The following is a 16,878-nucleotide window of genomic DNA, read 5'->3' on the forward strand; positions in this document are numbered from 1 at the left end:
TGCAGTGAGAAGGCTAATTCGCCTCTGTGGTATATTTTCCCCAAATCCATATGAGAAAACATCTGCAAGCTCAAACTGATGAACGGTCCACAAAATATCTGTCTAGTACTCTCCCAGAGTGTCTAGGTTATGCGTAAGAAGGAAAGACATTGAAGCTGTTACAGATTGGAAGAGCCTAAGGAGATATGAAAACTAAACGCAGTGTGGTATTCTGGCTTGGATCCATAAACAGAAAAAGGACATCAGTAAAAAAAATGAGTGAAACCCAAATAAAGTCTGTAGTCTAGCTAATAGCATTGTACAAGTGTTAATTTCTGAGTTTTGATTAATATACCGTGGTTATGTAAGATGCTAACATTAGTGGCAGCTGGATGGAGGGTATAGGGAAACGCTACATTATCTTTACAACTGTTTTGTAAGTCTAATATTATTCCAAAATTAAATAGAAGATGTAAAAAGCCCCTTCTTTCTTCAAATATTTATTGAATGCTTATTATGTGTTCAGAATGCTTATGAATGTAAATCACTTTGGAGAACAGTAAACATTACCCAGCAAAATTGAGCATGTGCATTCCCCATGACCCAGGAATTTCACTCCTTAAGTACTTAAAAAAAAAACCTCTTATACGTGTTCACAGGAGACACAAACAAGCATGTTCATAGCTACATTGGTCATAGTAGCAAAACCCTGGGAGAAAACCCATGTGTCCATTTACAGGATGATGGATAAATTGTGGTATTTTTCACACAATGGGTTAATACAATATAGAAGTGTAAATTAATGAGGTATTGTTGCAAATGTAAGTAAGAATGAATCTCAAAACCAAATATATATTGAAAGAAGCAATGGACAGAAAAATGCATACAGTTTGATTCAATTAATATAAAAGTCCTAACCAAGCTGGGTTAAATAATATATTGTATGGGGATAATAAAAAAATAGAAAAAATTATTCTCTTTAGAAGGGGAGTGGCACACAAATTTTTCTAATGATAGGGTGGGTACAAAAGGGTTCATTTTAAGGTTATTCTTTAAAATATATACATGTATTACACATTGAATATACTTTAAATATATGAAATATTTTATAATAATAAAAATATTTACTTAAATTTATCCCATTCCCCTGTTACCCTGTTATCTCTCTGATCTTCTCCTCTCCGATTAATCTCTCCTTCACTCAATCTGTTATAGCCATACTGGCTTCCCTGGCAGTCTGTGAATCCAAAAGCCTCATCCTGCTTTATGGTCTTTACTCTAGCTATTCCCTCTGTATTCAAGTCTTTGCTTATCCCAGACCACTTTATTTAATACTGCATACTACCTTGCCCTTTGTTGTCTTCTCCCCCAGTAGAACATAACTCGATAGGGCAAGGATTTTTGTCTCTTTTATTCATTAATGTATTCTCAATAGCAGAACAGTTCTGGATACATATGATAGATGATCAATACATATTGACTGAATCAATAAATGAGTAAGAGGGGTATAATTTAATAGTGATGCATGGTCTTTGTGTTCACACAGACCTGGGTTTATATCCTGTTTCTGTTACTTAATAGCCATATGAGTTTTGCCGATTATTTTCTCTTTAAGCCTAAGTTTTCTTATCCGTAAAACGGAGATACTATGTAATGATTAAATGAGACTATGTATGGAAAGCACTTGGCATAATACTTCATATATAGTAAGTAGGCACTAAATGACTGTAAATTCTTATCCCTATGATCAAAGTATTGATCTACAGGGCTACAAAAATGAATCAGACATTAACTCTAGCCTTGCTGAACTACTACATAAATAAGAATAATACTAAGTAGTGAAAAGTACCATAAAAAGCACTGTGGTGTTTGGGGAGGGGAACCTCAGTGATGACATTAAGAAAATTTTTAAATTAATTATGTTCATAAGAAAAAAACTAAACCCAAAACTAACAGAGGAGGGAAATGTTTATAACTGAAAGATAAAATAAAGAATAGAAAAACAGTAGAGAAAATCAATGGAACCAAAATTGATTTTTCAAAATATTAGCAAAATTGACAAATCTTTAGCTAAATTGAGTCAGGAAAAAAAAAGAGAAGACTCAAATTACTAAAATCTGAAATAAAAGTGGGGACATTACTATCTATTCTACAGAAATAAAAAGGATTAGGAGAGTACTATGAACAATTTTATGCCAACAAATTGATAACCTAGATGAAATGGACCAATTCCTAGATACTCAAAACCTACAAAGACTGAATCACAAAGAAATAGAAAACCTGAATAAACCTATAACTAATAAGGACATTGAATCAATAGTAAAAAACCTCCCAACAAAGAAAAGCCCTGGACCTGGTGGCTTCTTTGGTGAATTCTAAAAGACATTTAAAGAAGAACTAACACTAATCCTTTACAAACTTCTCCAAAAAATTGAAGAGGAGAGAGCACTTCCAAACTCATTCTATGAGACCAGCATTACCCTGATACCAAGCCAGGCAAAGCACTACAATAAAAGAAAACTACAGACCAATATCCCTGATGGGTATTGATGCACAAGTCCATAATAAAATACTAGCAAACCTAATTCAGTAGCACATTAAAAGGATTATATATAATGACCAAGTGGGATTTATTTCTGGAATGTAAGGCTGGTTCAACATACAGTATTGATCAATGTAATACGTAATATATCAAGTCCCCTACATATGAATGTGTTCCATTCCGAGAGCACATTCGTAAGTCCAATTGGTTCGTAAGTCCAACAAAGGTAGCCTAGGTACCCAACTAACACAATCGGCTATATAGTACTGTACTGTAATAGGTTTATAATACTTTTCACACAAACAATACATAAAAAGGAAACACAAAAAATAAAGAATATTTTAAATCTTACAGTACAGTACCTTGAAAAGTACAGTAGTACACTACAACAGCTGGCATGCAGGGGCTGGCATTGAGTGAACAGGCAAGAAGAGTTAATGACTGGAGGAGGGAGAGGAGGTGGGGGATGGTAGAGCTGAAGGATCGTCAGCAATAGGAGACGGAAGGCAAGCTGCAGTTTCACTCATGCCTGACGTTGATGGCACAGGTTCTGGTTCCTTGCTGGATTCAATTCTATCTACCCTCTTGAAAAAACGATCCAGTGATGTCTGGGTAGTAGCCCTTTTTTTCTTGTCATAGATGACACTGTCGCACTGGATTGCATTCTGAATGGTTGTTGCAGCCTTCGTGTACCGTTCTACGTTCCAGTCCTGTGCCTCAAAACTAACAGTGCCTCCTGAAATAAAGAAAATCCCCTTGCCATTTCCTGCATTGTGAATCTCTTCAGTTCTTCAGTTACTTCTTCCTCCTGTCTGTCTTCGTCCTTTCTCTGGGCTTCCAATTCCATCAAGACCAATTCCATCAGGTCTTCATTAGTAAGATTGTGTTGCACAGCAAGGAGTTCAGTGAAGTTGTCCTCTTGAAGATCTAGCTTGAAATAAAGATACTGTGCTACTGTACTCTATACAGTACTATACAGTAAAGTACACAAAGCACAACCACTGGTAGAGGATGCACACACGTGACAATGTATGCCAGACACGTGAAATAACTTACATGATTGGACATGTGAACGCATGTTTGCGTCTTTGAAAGTTCACAACTTGAAGGTTCATATGTAGGGGACTTAACTTTACCAACAGAATGAAGGGAGAAAAATCACATGATCATCTCAATTGATACAGAAAAATATTTTGACAAAATTAAACACTCCCTCATGATAAAAATACTCAACAAACTTGGAATAGAAGAAAATTAGGTCAATATAATATAAGAAAGATTCTCCTCTAAGAATAAGACAAGGATGCCCACTCTTGGCACTACTAGTCAACATAGTATTAGAATCTCTAACCAGAGCAACAAGGAAAAAAAAAAGAAAGAAAAGGCACCCAAATTGGAAAGGAGAAATAAAATTATCTCCATCTGCAGATGACATGATCTTTTTTTTTTTGCAGTATGCAGGCCTCTCACTGTCGTGGCCTCTCCCGTTGTGGAGCACAGGCTCCGGACGCGCAGGCTCAGCGGCCATGGCTCACGGGCCCAGCCGCTCCACGGCATGTGGGATCTTCCCGGACCGGGGCACAAACTTGCGTCCCCTGCATCGGCAGGTGGACTCTCAACCACTGCGCCACCAGGGAAGCCCGACATGATCTTATATGAAGAAAACCCTAACAATTTCACCAAAAAACCTGTTAGAGCTAATAGACAGATTCAGCACATTAATAGGATACAAAATCGACTTAGAAAGATTAGCTGCATTTCTGTACAATAACAATGAACAATTTGAAAAGGAAGTGAAGAAAATAATTTTATTTAAAATAGCATCAAAAAGAATGAAATATTTAGGAATTAACTTAATCAAGGAGGTAAAAGACTTGTGCACTGAAAACTACAAAACATTGTTGAAAGAAATTAAGACAAATTAGAAAGACATCTTGTGTTCATGGATTGGAAGACTTGCCATTGTTTAGATGCCAACACTACCTAAAGTGATTTACAAATTTAATACTATCCCTATCAAATCCCAATGACTTTTTGTAGAAGTGGAAAAATCTGATAAGGAATTAATATCTGGACCACATGGAGAACACCTACAATTCAATAACAACAACGATAGCAAAAAACGTGATTCAAAAATGGGCAAAGGACTTGACATTCTCCCAGAGAAGATGAACAAATGGCAATAAGCATGTTTGGAAAGATGCTCAACATCACTAAGTATTAGGGTAATGCAAATTAAAACATATCTGAGAGAAGAACTTTCTAGATAGAGGGAGCTGGTAGAGCAGAGATCACATGTAGACACTTGTCTCTTGCATTTCTGGGCAAGCAAAGTGGTCAGCGTGTCTGCGGCAGTGAGTGGAGGAAAGGAGGTTGGACAGGTGAGGGGCCAGATCATGGATGGCCTCGTAGGCCGTTTAGAGGATGCTGTCTTTTACGCTGAGTGGCGAGCCATGCAGGTGTTGAGCAGGGAAGTGGTGTGATAATACTTAAGTTTTAAAATGGTATTTCTGACTGTGGTGCCCTGAATAGACTGTAGGGGTCAATGGTAGACGCAGTGAGATCAGTTGGAGGCTAGTGCAATATCCCGGTGAGAAATGATGGCTGCTTGAACCAAGTTGTAGCTCTGGAAGTGGTGAGAAAAGTCAGATTCTGATTATGTTTTGAAAGTGGGAAGAGCAGATTTTCCTGAGGGATAAGATGTAGTGTATGAGAGAAAGAAAAGAGTCAAGGATGGTGCTAAGGTTTATGGCCTGAGTCATGCATTGATAAAAATCCTTTATATATAGAAATAAAAAAGGAAACTGTTGTAAAAGATGTTATAACAACAACACCTGTTTTTGTATTGTAATTTCATACCATTGTCATTCAGAAATGCCAACAGAATAACTCTTTTCTGAGAAGAAACCTATCTACAACTTATGGTTCTCTGGCAGAAGCCCTAATTTTATGCATATCCCATCAGCTTGCTTCTAGCAGAGGCACTTAGCCAGAGAGATGACTCTCATGTCTTGTTCTGCTCAGTCTTTGAGACTAAGTGTTTGGAGTATTAATATTTGTTCTTGGTTTTGTTCTCCTTGGAGGAAAATCTCATAAGTACTCTAGGTGCCCACAATGATGAAGATAACCATTACTAATTATATCTGTGGGCACCCAAGTCATAAATATGTACAAGATACTTAACAATAACAGCACTGTGGTATCTATTCTTGCTTTTCCAGAGCTTACCTTGGGTCAGAAACTCTAGCAGGAGCTCCACACATTGCCTTTTAAATCTTCACAGCACATTGTAAACTATTATCCTTTTCTAACAGATGAAGGGTCTGAAGTCCAGAAAGATTACTTAACTTGTTTTAGTTTAAATAGATAGTGAGGAATGGAGCTGGGCTCCCTAGACTCCAGACCTGTCTGTTTTCAAAGACAACGTTCTTTTTGACTTGCTGCTGTCTAATCTCAGGGATTTAGGTGAATGATGTATTTGTAACCTGTTAATTCAACAAACATTCATTTAGTGCCTCTGTAGTCAGGAACTTGGTTAGCTTGACATTGGAGGATAAGAAGATTGATTGATTAGTTGATTAAACGAATATTGAATACCTATGATATGCCCAGAGGTGTGCAGGGCTGTAGGAAGACAAAGATGAATGATCCCTGCTCTTGAGGAAGAACCGCTGCTCCTTGGAGGTCCCGGACAGTCATATTTGAATCGTATAAAATAAGAAGCAGTAGAAACCTAAATGGGGAGGCTTCTGAATGGGATGGCTACCCTGATTCATTCAGGCATTTCAGAAACTTATTAAAGTAACTTTTTACTTCTTTGAGTTGGAAAGTCTGCACAATCATATTTCAAGAATGGTTTGAGGTAGGCTTATCTTTTGCTTTTGTTTTTCTAACATTTTCATTCAAATTCTTGTTTTTCTTCAAAACTCACTACTAGATGTGCAATGAATAAAGATACAGTATTCAAATCACTTGAAGATCTGAATACATCATTTCACAACACAATTATCGTTACTTAAGAACTCGCATCATCTCTTCAGAGACCTTTCCTGCCTCTGCTGTCTAAATTAGACCCACTTCCCAACCACTCAACATCACTTTACAGTGTTAAATTTTTTCATGGCTTTATCACTATCAGACATTATTATCCATATGCGCATTTGTTTATTGCCTGTCTCCCACCACTAGAATAGAGTTCCATGAGAAATTTTTTTTTCCATGAGAAATTTTTATAGTGATAAAGAAAATTAACTTTACTTATTAGAAAATTAGAAATTTATTTATTGGTAATTAGAAATTTACTTATTAGTAAATTAGAAAAATTGATTGTAGTGTTAAAATTTGTCAAATGCTTTAATTCTGAACTATTTATAAGAATATTTATATACAAACCATAACAAAGTAGAGTACAACAAACACATGACTCTATTCAAGTCAAAGTATTTTCTCAATTCTGAGCTTGCTCCTATCACTTCAGTTTTTAATTTTGAACAAGGGCGTTCTGTGTTTTGAGAAAGTGCATGATTCACATAGTATAATATTTAAGTGGAAGGAGAATCAATGATCTCCAATAAAGTTAAAAAATATATTTTCCAACCAATATGACTCTTTCATTAGATTTTTAACTTTTCTATATTAAACTATGTTTCATGTTAAAAAGAATCATACTTGCATTCATGGATGATCTAAATTGCTGGAACTAAGTTTAACACTTATATAAACCCGTGGTTGATCTAAATACAATATAGAGTCAAATATATATGTGTTTTAAACTCATTTATGTGAATATTTGCCACAAATAAAAAATGAACAAAATTGTTAGGAAATAGAGGAGACAGATACAAAGATCAGGAGGAAGAACATTTTAGATAGAAGAAAAGGCAAGAACAAAAGTTTCAGGGGCGGTAAAGAATGGAGTATGTGTGAAATACTCATAGGTTGTCAAAGGAGTTAAGAATGGAAAGGTGAGCAAGAACAAATCATATAGGGCCTTGTGGGCTGTAGTAAGGAGTTGGAGTTTTATCTAAGATAAATAAATGGCAAGTTACTGGAGGGCTTAAGCAAGGAATGACGTGATCTGATTTATGACTTAAAAATATCACTGTGGGGCTTCCCTGGTGGCGCAGTGGTTGAGAGTCCGCCTGCCGATGCAGTGGACACGGGTTCGTGCCCCGGTCCGGGAGGATCCCACATGCCGCGGAGCGGCTGGGCCCGTGAGCCATGGCCGCTGAGCCTGCGCATCCGGAGCCTGTGCTCTGCAACAGGAGAGACCGCAACAGTCAGGGGCCCGCGTACCGCAAAAAAAAAAAAAAAAAATCACTGTGGTCCCTTTGTGGATAAGGGATTATAAGAGGGCAAGAATTAAATTAGGAAAATCAGTTAAGATGCTATTATAATAGTTTAGGAAATAGATAACGAGTAGGAGTAGGATGGTATAATTGCAATAGAGGGAAAAGGGTGGTTCAACTAGTGGGCTAGCTGTGGGGAATGAGGAGAAAAGGATGGGACTTATAGACTTTGGGCCTGAACAACTGGTTGGATAGTACCATTTACTTGGGTTGAAAGTCAAGAGTCTTGCTTTGGATGTGTTAAGTTTCAAAGGCCTATTAGACATTTAAGTAGTGTTATTGAAAAGATAGTTAGACCTACTAGTCTGGACCTCAGTACTAGAAAATATAAATTTGAGAGTTATTGGCTTAGAGGTAGGATTTAATAGCATGGGCCTGAATTAGCTTAGCCAGAAGAGACGATCAATAGAGAAGGGAAGAAGGCCCAGGGCAAAAACCTGGATTTAGAAGTCTCGTAGAGGAAGAGAGGTCATCAAAGAAGACTGAATAGTAGCCAGAGAAGTAGAGGGAGAACCAAAAGAATATGATGTCATAGAAGCCAGTGTTTCAACAGTTATGATCAGCTCTGTCAAATCCTGCTGAGAAGCAGAGTAAGATGCAACAAGGAAACGAATTGCTGTATTTGGCAGCATGGAGCTTCGAGGAAGCCATGGGATGGACGCTTGACTAGAATGGGAGGAAGAGAGGATGTGATGTGAGGGAGTGGAAATGAGGGAAAGAGACAGAGACCTCGAGTCAAGGGAGGGTTTTTTTTTTTTTAAATTATGAAACTATACTCTAATGCACTCATTTTCAATATGCCATTTCAGAGAAAAATATTTGCATTTCCAGGAGTTTAGCCAGAGTTATATATTTTAAAATTAAAAATGACAAAGACTTAATTTTATTCTAAAAAAATTCATTGTTTCTGAGTTGGTGCATCACAATATGGCAAAATTTCTATAAGAAGGTCTTTCCTAGGGACCAATTTCAGCATAATGTGGTCTGTGTGAATACCTTGTATAACAGATGTTCTCAGTATCAATCCAACATTAGAACCTATTTTTATTAGTTCTTCTGTTTTCTTAGGAGAAGTTTCACTTCTTTACATTTGAATTCTTTGTTTATCTTTATTCTGGCTGCTTCTAATGCCATAGCATCATTATTAAAAACTTGTTGTCTGGTCCTGTGCAGTGTTTTAAAGAGCTGTAAAACCTTGGCCGCCTGACCCATGGCTCTCCTCACCGCTGCGGCTACTTCTCCTAAGGGAGGGTTTTTAACTGAGGGATATTTTGCAGTCGGTTTCTATGTTGATGAGAATTACCTAGTGTACAGGAAGTTATGATGATGCAGGGGAGACAGGGGATATGGGCTGAAACACAGTCTTTGAGCTGGTGAGAGATGATGGGGCCCAGAGTGCAGGTGGAGGTGTGACCTTGTGATAGGAATAGGGACACCTTGATGCTGTCACAAGAAGAGGCAAAGCTCTGGTAGATTGTAGTTGGTGGCGGGAAGATGAGGGAGTTTCTGTTGGGTTGCTTCAATTCCGCAGCTGAGAAGGAAGAGGAGAAAAGAGAAGACGTGAAATACTCAGATGTCTTGGATATTGGGATATTGTTTACAAGGGAAATGTAGCAGAACAGCTGAATAGCAATAAGTATGAGTTTTATTTTTTTAACATCTTTATTGGAGTATAATTGCTTTACAATGGTGTGTTAATTTCTGCTTTATAACAAAGTGAATCAGCTATATATATATACATATATCCCCATATCCCCTCCTTCTTGCATCTCTCTCCCACCCTCCCTATCCCACCCCTCTAGGTGGTCACAAAGCACCGAGCTGATCTCCCTGTGCTATGTGGCTGCTTCCCACTAGCTATCTATTTTACGTTTGGTAGTGTATATATGTCCATGCCACTCTCTCACTTCGTCCCAGCTTACCCTTCCCCCTCCCCGTATCCTCAAGTCCATTCTCTAGTAGGTCTGCGTCTTTATTCCCATCCTGCCCCTAGGTTCTTCAGAACCATTTTTTCCCCCTTAGATTCCATATATATGTGTGAGCATACGGTATTTGTTTTTTCTTTCTGACTTACTTCACTCCGTATGACAGACTCTAGGTCCATCCACCTCACTACAAATAACTCAATTTCCTTTCATTTTATGGCTGAATAATATTCCATTGTATATATGTGCCACATCTTCTTTATCCATTCATCTGTTGATGGACACTTAGGTTGTTTCCATGTCCTGGCTATTGTAAATAGAGCTGCAATGAACATTGTGGTACATGACTCTTTTTGAATTATGGTTTTTTCAGGGTATATGCCTAGTGGTGGAATTGCTGGGTCGTCTGGTACTTCTATTTTTAGTTTTTTAAGGAACCTCCATACCGTTCTCCATAGCAGCTGTATCAGTTTACATTCCCACCAACAGTGCAAGAGGGTTCCCTTTTCATCACACCCTCTCCAGCATTTATTGTTTGTAGATTTTTTGATGATGGCCATTCTGACTGGTGTGAGGTGATACCTTATTGTAGTTTTGGTTTGCATTTCTCTAATGATTAGTGATGTTAAGCATCCTTTTGTGTGTTTTTTGGCAATCTGTATGTCTTCTTTGGAGAAATGTCTATTTAGGTCTTCTGCCCATTTTTGGATTGGGTTGTTTGTTTTTTTGATATTGAGCTGCATGAGCTGCTTGTAAATTTTGGAGATTAATCCTTTGTCCGTTGCTTCATTTGCAAATATTTTCTCCCATTAAGGAATCCAAATCAGAAAAGAAGTAAAGCTGTTACTGTTTGCAGATGACATGATACTATACATAGAGAATCCTAAAGATGCTACCAGAAAACTACTAGAGCTAATCAATGAATTTGGTAAAGTAGCAGGATACAAAATTAATGCACAGAAATCTCTTGCATTCCCATACACTAATGATGAAAAATCTGAAAGAGAAATTAAGGAAACACTCCCATTTACCATTGCAACAAAAGAATAAAATACCTAGGAATAAACCTACCTAAGGAGACAAAAGACCTGTCTGCAGAAAATAAGACACTGATGAAAGAAAAGATGATACAAACAGATGGAGAGATATACCATGTTCTTGGATTAGAAGAATTAATATTGTGAAAATGACTATACTACCCAAAGCAATCTACAGATTCAGTGCAATCCATATCAAACTACCAATGGCATTTTTCACAGAACTAGAACAAAAAATTTCACAATTGGTATGGAAACACAAAAGACCCCGAATAGCCAAAGCAGTCTTGAGAAAGAAAAACGGAGCTGGAGGAATCAGGCTCCCTGACTTCAGACTATACTGCAAAGCTACAGTCATCAAGAGAGTATGGTACTGGCACAAAAACAGAAATATAGATCAATGGAACAGGATAGAAAGCCCAGAGATAAACCCACGCACATATGGTCACCTTATCTTTGATAAAGGAGGCAAGAATATACAATGGAGAAAAGACAGCCTCTTCAGTAAGTGGTCCTGGGAAAACTGGACAGCTACATGTAAAACAATGAAAGAAGAAGACTCTGTAACACCATACACAAAACTAAACTCAAAATGTGTTAAAGACCTAAATGTAAGGCCAGACACTATAAAACTCTTAGAGGAAAACATAGGCAGAACACTCTATGACATAAATCACAGCAAGATCCTTCTTGACCCACCTCCTAGAGAAATGGAAATAAAAATAAACAAATGGGACCTAATGAAACTTAAAAGATTTTGCACAGCAAAGGAAAACATAAACAAGATGAAAAGTATGAGTTTTAGATTAGCAGCCATGAAGTTAAAGTGTGAACAATCATTGCAGCTACTCAGTGACAGGGCTAAGTAAGAGAATAATGGTGTTTCACCAGGGATATTGTTTTGTTGTGTGAATTAAATGGAACAAAAATCTCTAGTTATAATTTATGTAATTTAATAATATGATTATTTTAATGATAGGCCCTGGACTCTAAGGTGGGAAAGAGCAAAGTAAGGAAGGAGGGGATGAAGAGTAATAAAAACATGATAAAGTCAATGGATTTGTGGTTTACAACGTTGGAAAGTTGTTGAAGTAGGTATCCTAGAGTGTGCTGGGAAGACACAAAGGACTAGTGGAGAGTGAGATGTTAAATTTAATACCTTTAGGGTGGTACATTCGTTGTTATATGGCAAGGGCTGAGGCATGATCATGAGTGTGGGCCTCATGGTGTGGCAGAGGAAAGAGAGTTGCAAGAGAGGAGACAAAGGATTTGAGAGTTCACTGCTGGATGGATTATCCACATGGAAGCTAATGTCACTGAAAATGATAACAAGAGGAGGGATGAGGGAAGACAGAACTTGGCACTAAATTCCTCGGTGCATGCAGCAAAGAACCTGGGAAGTCTGAAAATGATTCTAGGGAATAGCAGGTGGTAGAGTCGAATGGCACATGCTTCAGGGAACTGGGGCTTTTGAAGAAGAAAGAAGGAGAAACAGTTTGGCCATATCAGTGGGAGCTAGGAGGGTACCTGTCCCACCTTAAGCCATTGCATATTTGGTGGGGTAGGAAGAGAAAAAATACTGCTTCCTCTTGAGAAGGAGCCTGGGAAAGTAGTCTTCACCAATGGCAAGGAGGTGAAGGGCATTTTCAAAGTGGAACTTAAGGTTCTAAGAGAAGATTTAGGGAACTGATACAGATAGTCCATTTCTAGGGACACAGTACAAGAGTTTGGGAGGATGGAGTTCCATGGAAAATTATGGAATATATAGAAAAGTATGCAGATGAGTTAAAAAATATCAAATACTTTAAAAAATCCAACTCGTTCAAAGTGTACAGACTCCTGCATTGAGAAGAAACAAAAAAATGCTTTGTTAAACCAAGTGTAGCTGCACTAACTCCTCCAGTGTCCATCTCCCAGCTTCCTTAGCATCAAAAGTCCTACCCTTCTGGGCATATGGCTGCCCAGCAAGAGACCACATAGACCAACCTCCCTTACAAACAGGCAAGGCTGCGTGTCTAAGCCCCCCAGCAAGGAAATGCCTTTAAAAGGAGATTTTTGTATCCACTTTCTCTCTTTGCCTCTTCCCATAGGATAAAATGTAGACGTTGTGGGTAGACAGTTTTAACTATGTGGCTAATTAGAATTCCCTGAGGGATGTCAGAAGGAGGCAGAAAGTATCAGAGCCCCTGGATGACTTCATGAGGCAGAGCTGCTCACCCACTCTGAACCACCTGCCCGCCTCCAGAAAGTGATGTGAAAGAGAAGTAAATTTTGCCTTGTTTGGGTCCTTAATACCACACGGTGCATCCCAAGTTTGGGTTTTGAATATATGCTAGTTGCATGCTAGTCTTATTAGGCCATGTCATGGGATCACGTAAATCACCGTTTAGGAACCTAAAGCATTCCTGGCCAAGACTAGGGTACATTTTGAAAATGTGGAAAAGGGTGTATAATTAAGTTCTGTTTTTTCCTGACTTCTTTACTACCTGAGAGATTATTCAACAAGCTTTGGTAATGAATCCACAGGTATTTGAATGAAAAAAAAAAAAGGACTGAAAAGTACCATAGTTCTCTTCGTGTTTTCGGTCACATGACAGGGGCCATTTGTACCGTGTAGCCTTCTGCTTCTGTTTGGGAGAAGAGCATTTCAGCTTTAATTTTGGGGTGAATCCTGATGTCTCCATCTTGTTTCAAGTACAAGGGGTGAACAGGTCACATAACAATACAGTTTCATCTTGGATTCTCTTCTTTCATTTGTAGGCTGAGCAGGTCAGCCTTTCCATCATTCTGCTAGTTCAGTGAATCACCGGTCAAAAGTTCCCCTGCACTGTAGCAGTTTAGCAGCCTTTTATTCAGTTGGGTGAGGAGTGTAGACTCAGAGAGGACTGTAAAAAGCAATAATGCAAAGTGTTTCAGTTCTTTAATGGAATGGTGTTAGTCATATTTCTGGCTTTTAAAATGCTGTTGGGGGAAAAGCATTTTTCTGTGTTTCAAATATGCGGTATTTTCACGCAATTCAGTAAGAAAAACCCCCCCACTACTCCTGATTTTATAAATACTCCCATGTGATTCATTAGTTCAAGAAGTTACATTATCTTTGTTTAGCAGCTTCTGTGGTTCTTAGCAACTATGCTAATTACGTAGCTTTGCTAACAAGTTAATGGTTAATGCATTCTATTAACCACTGCAACTGCAAAAATGCAGGGTTTTTATTTTTATTTTTTTCTCTTCTTCTGTGCAGTCTCTTTTCCTAATCATTTCCAGGAAGGGTACAGGAGGGGTACATGTTTCAGTGGGTATGCATGCATGCACATTTAGGGGAGCAGTCAGCAGTGCTGTGGGCAGGGTCAACCTGGAGAGCTTCACCTGGTAAGGATTCTGCTCCTGTGCCATGGTGGTGTTGGAAACCCTGAACTGTGGGGTTTCCGTCAGGGGAAAGAACAAATCTGCCCTTTCACAGCTTTGTCTGCTTGCAGCTGCCACTTCCTCTGCCTGAAATTTTCTTCTCCCTCTTTTCCACCTAGATTACCTTTTCTGATGCCCCCCTTTTTTTCTTTAAAAAAAAAGCAGCTTTATTGAGATATAATTCACATGCCATAGAATTCACCCATCTGAAGTGTACAATTCAGTGGTTTTTAGGATATTTACAGATACATGCAACCATCACCATAGTCAATTTTAGAACATTCTAATCACCCCAAAAAGAAACCTTGTACCCCTTAGCTATCACCCCATCTTCTTGCCCCCAGAGCTTAGCAAGCACTAATCTATTTTCTGTCTTTATAGATTTCTCTATTATGAACTTTTATGTGAATGGGATCACATACTATGTGACTGGCCCCTTTCACTTAGCATAATTTTCTCACAGTTTAACCATGTTGTAACATGTGTCAGTACTTCATTCTTTTTTTATGGCTGAATAAGATTTCGTTGTATGGACATATCATATTTTGTTTATCCATTTATCTGTTGATGAACATTTGGGTCATTTCCACCTTTTGGCTATTGTAAATAATGTTGGTATGAATATGGGTGTACAAATATCTCTTTGAGATCCTGCTTTTAATTCTTTTGGATATATGGGTAATTAAGACTTTTTTTAATTTTAAATTTTTTAGTGGCCGTGTTAAAAAAGTCAAAACAGAAACAGGTGGAATTAATTTTAATAATATATTTAATTGAGCTCAATATATCCACAGTATTATCATTTAAACATGGCATCAATTAAAAATTTTAATGAGGTATTTTGCATATTTTTTCATACTAAGTTTTTGAAATCCAGACTGTATTTTGCACTTCTGGCACATCTTAATTTGAACTAGTGCATTTCAAGTGGTCAATATCCACATGTGGTTAATGACTACTACATCTGACAGCACGACTCTAAGCGCTGAGGTGCTTGGGATTCAGGAAGAGCTGACTGTATTATGATAGCTGCTGTTAAACCCCAAATTGTTCTCTCTCTCTCTCTCTCTCTCTCTCTCTCTCTCTCTCTCTCTCTCTCTTTGTCTCATTCCTTGAGAAATATACACACACATAAGCTCTTGTCAAAACCCTTAACCTCACTGACAGATCCTTCTGACTTGATTTTGTGAGAAGGGCTGTATGATCTGGTGCTTGATATTATGAACTAAGTTCAACTTGGGTTTCTACTAAGAAACATATGAATCTGAAATACAAAATGTGATCCAGTGAAATGTGTTTACACGCATATGCTCAGCCACTTTGAAAAACCTCAAATCATGAAAGAAGATGATTGATACTTTGCTGTTACAACTTTTTGTCAGCTCTAATGACTGTTTTATTTATAGCTGGTGACAATGAATTTTGTAGGATGGGCCAGTCCATATGGGTAGTGGTTGATGTGAGAGGATTATCATTACAGTTTCAGCACATGTTTTTAATAGTGGCATGTTGTATATTTTGAGTCAGTGCTTGAAACCATATGACATTAGGAATATATAAAGAAAAAGAAATAAGTGAGGGAGATTAAGAGGTATAAACTTCCATTTGTAAAATAAATGAGTCATGGGGATGAAAAGTACAGCCTGGGGAATATAATCATTAATAATGTAATATTTGTATGGTGACATATGGTAACTAGACTTATTGTGGTGATCATTTTGTAATGTATAGAAACACTGAATCACTATGTTGTACACTGGGAACTAACATAGTGTTGTAGGTCAATTACTTCAAAACAAACAAACAAACATAGAAAAAGAGATCAGATTTGTGGGTGCCAGAGGAAGGGAGTAGGGGAAGAGGGAATTGCATGAAGGTGGTCAAAAGGTACAAACTTCCAGTTATAAGGTAAATAACTACTAGGGATGTAATGTAAAACATAATAATTATAATTAAGATGAAAGTTGTTATATATGAAAGTTGTTAAGAGTAAAGTAAAGAGTAAATCTTAAGAGTTCTCATGACAAGGAAAAATTTTTTTTCTTTTATTTTACATCTGTATGAGATGATGGATGTTCACTAAACTTATTGTGGCAATCATTTCATGATGTATGTAAGTCAAATCGTTATGTTGTACACCTTAAACTTATACAGTGCTCTATGTGAATTACATCTCAATAAAACTGGGGGGGGCAAAGAAAAAGAGCTTCTTTCAAGACAACTAATGTGATGTGATAGTTATTAATATAATATTGCTCCTTTTCATCTGACTTATCAAACACATGATTAAGGGGGGTCGAGACCACATAACTGATGCTTTCATTTGTGCTCATTCTGTTTATATGTTTAAATCTGACCTGTGCTAGTGAAGTCTTTTAGAAACAGTCTTCTAGACCAATGGATGATGGTACAGCTCCCAGATTTGCCATTGGCTGGGGCAAGTTTATTTAGTTTCTTTGGAACTCCACATTCTCATCTGCAACAAAAAGCGTTAAAGTGAGGATAAAAATCTGTGGAAGTATTTAGCACAGTGGCAGACAGGCAGTCAGCTCATATTTTCTTTTTCACTCCCAGAATCCCAGGTATTAGTACATAGTTCTTGTTCAGTTCTGTTCAGAGGTAGAAGTATGATGTTACAATTG

At 37.7% G+C, this 16,878-nt stretch overlaps 1 pseudogene; it reads right to left on the minus strand.

Annotated features, from left to right (window-relative positions):
* Positions 1-8,702: 8,702 nt before the first annotated feature.
* On the minus strand, positions 8,703-9,105 carry LOC132512739 (complex III assembly factor LYRM7-like; annotated as a pseudogene).
* Positions 9,106-16,878: the final 7,773 nt, after the last annotated feature.

This window comes from Lagenorhynchus albirostris, chromosome 21 (assembly GCF_949774975.1).
Source record: "Lagenorhynchus albirostris chromosome 21, mLagAlb1.1, whole genome shotgun sequence".
Classification (NCBI taxonomy): domain Eukaryota; kingdom Metazoa; phylum Chordata; class Mammalia; order Artiodactyla; family Delphinidae; genus Lagenorhynchus; species Lagenorhynchus albirostris.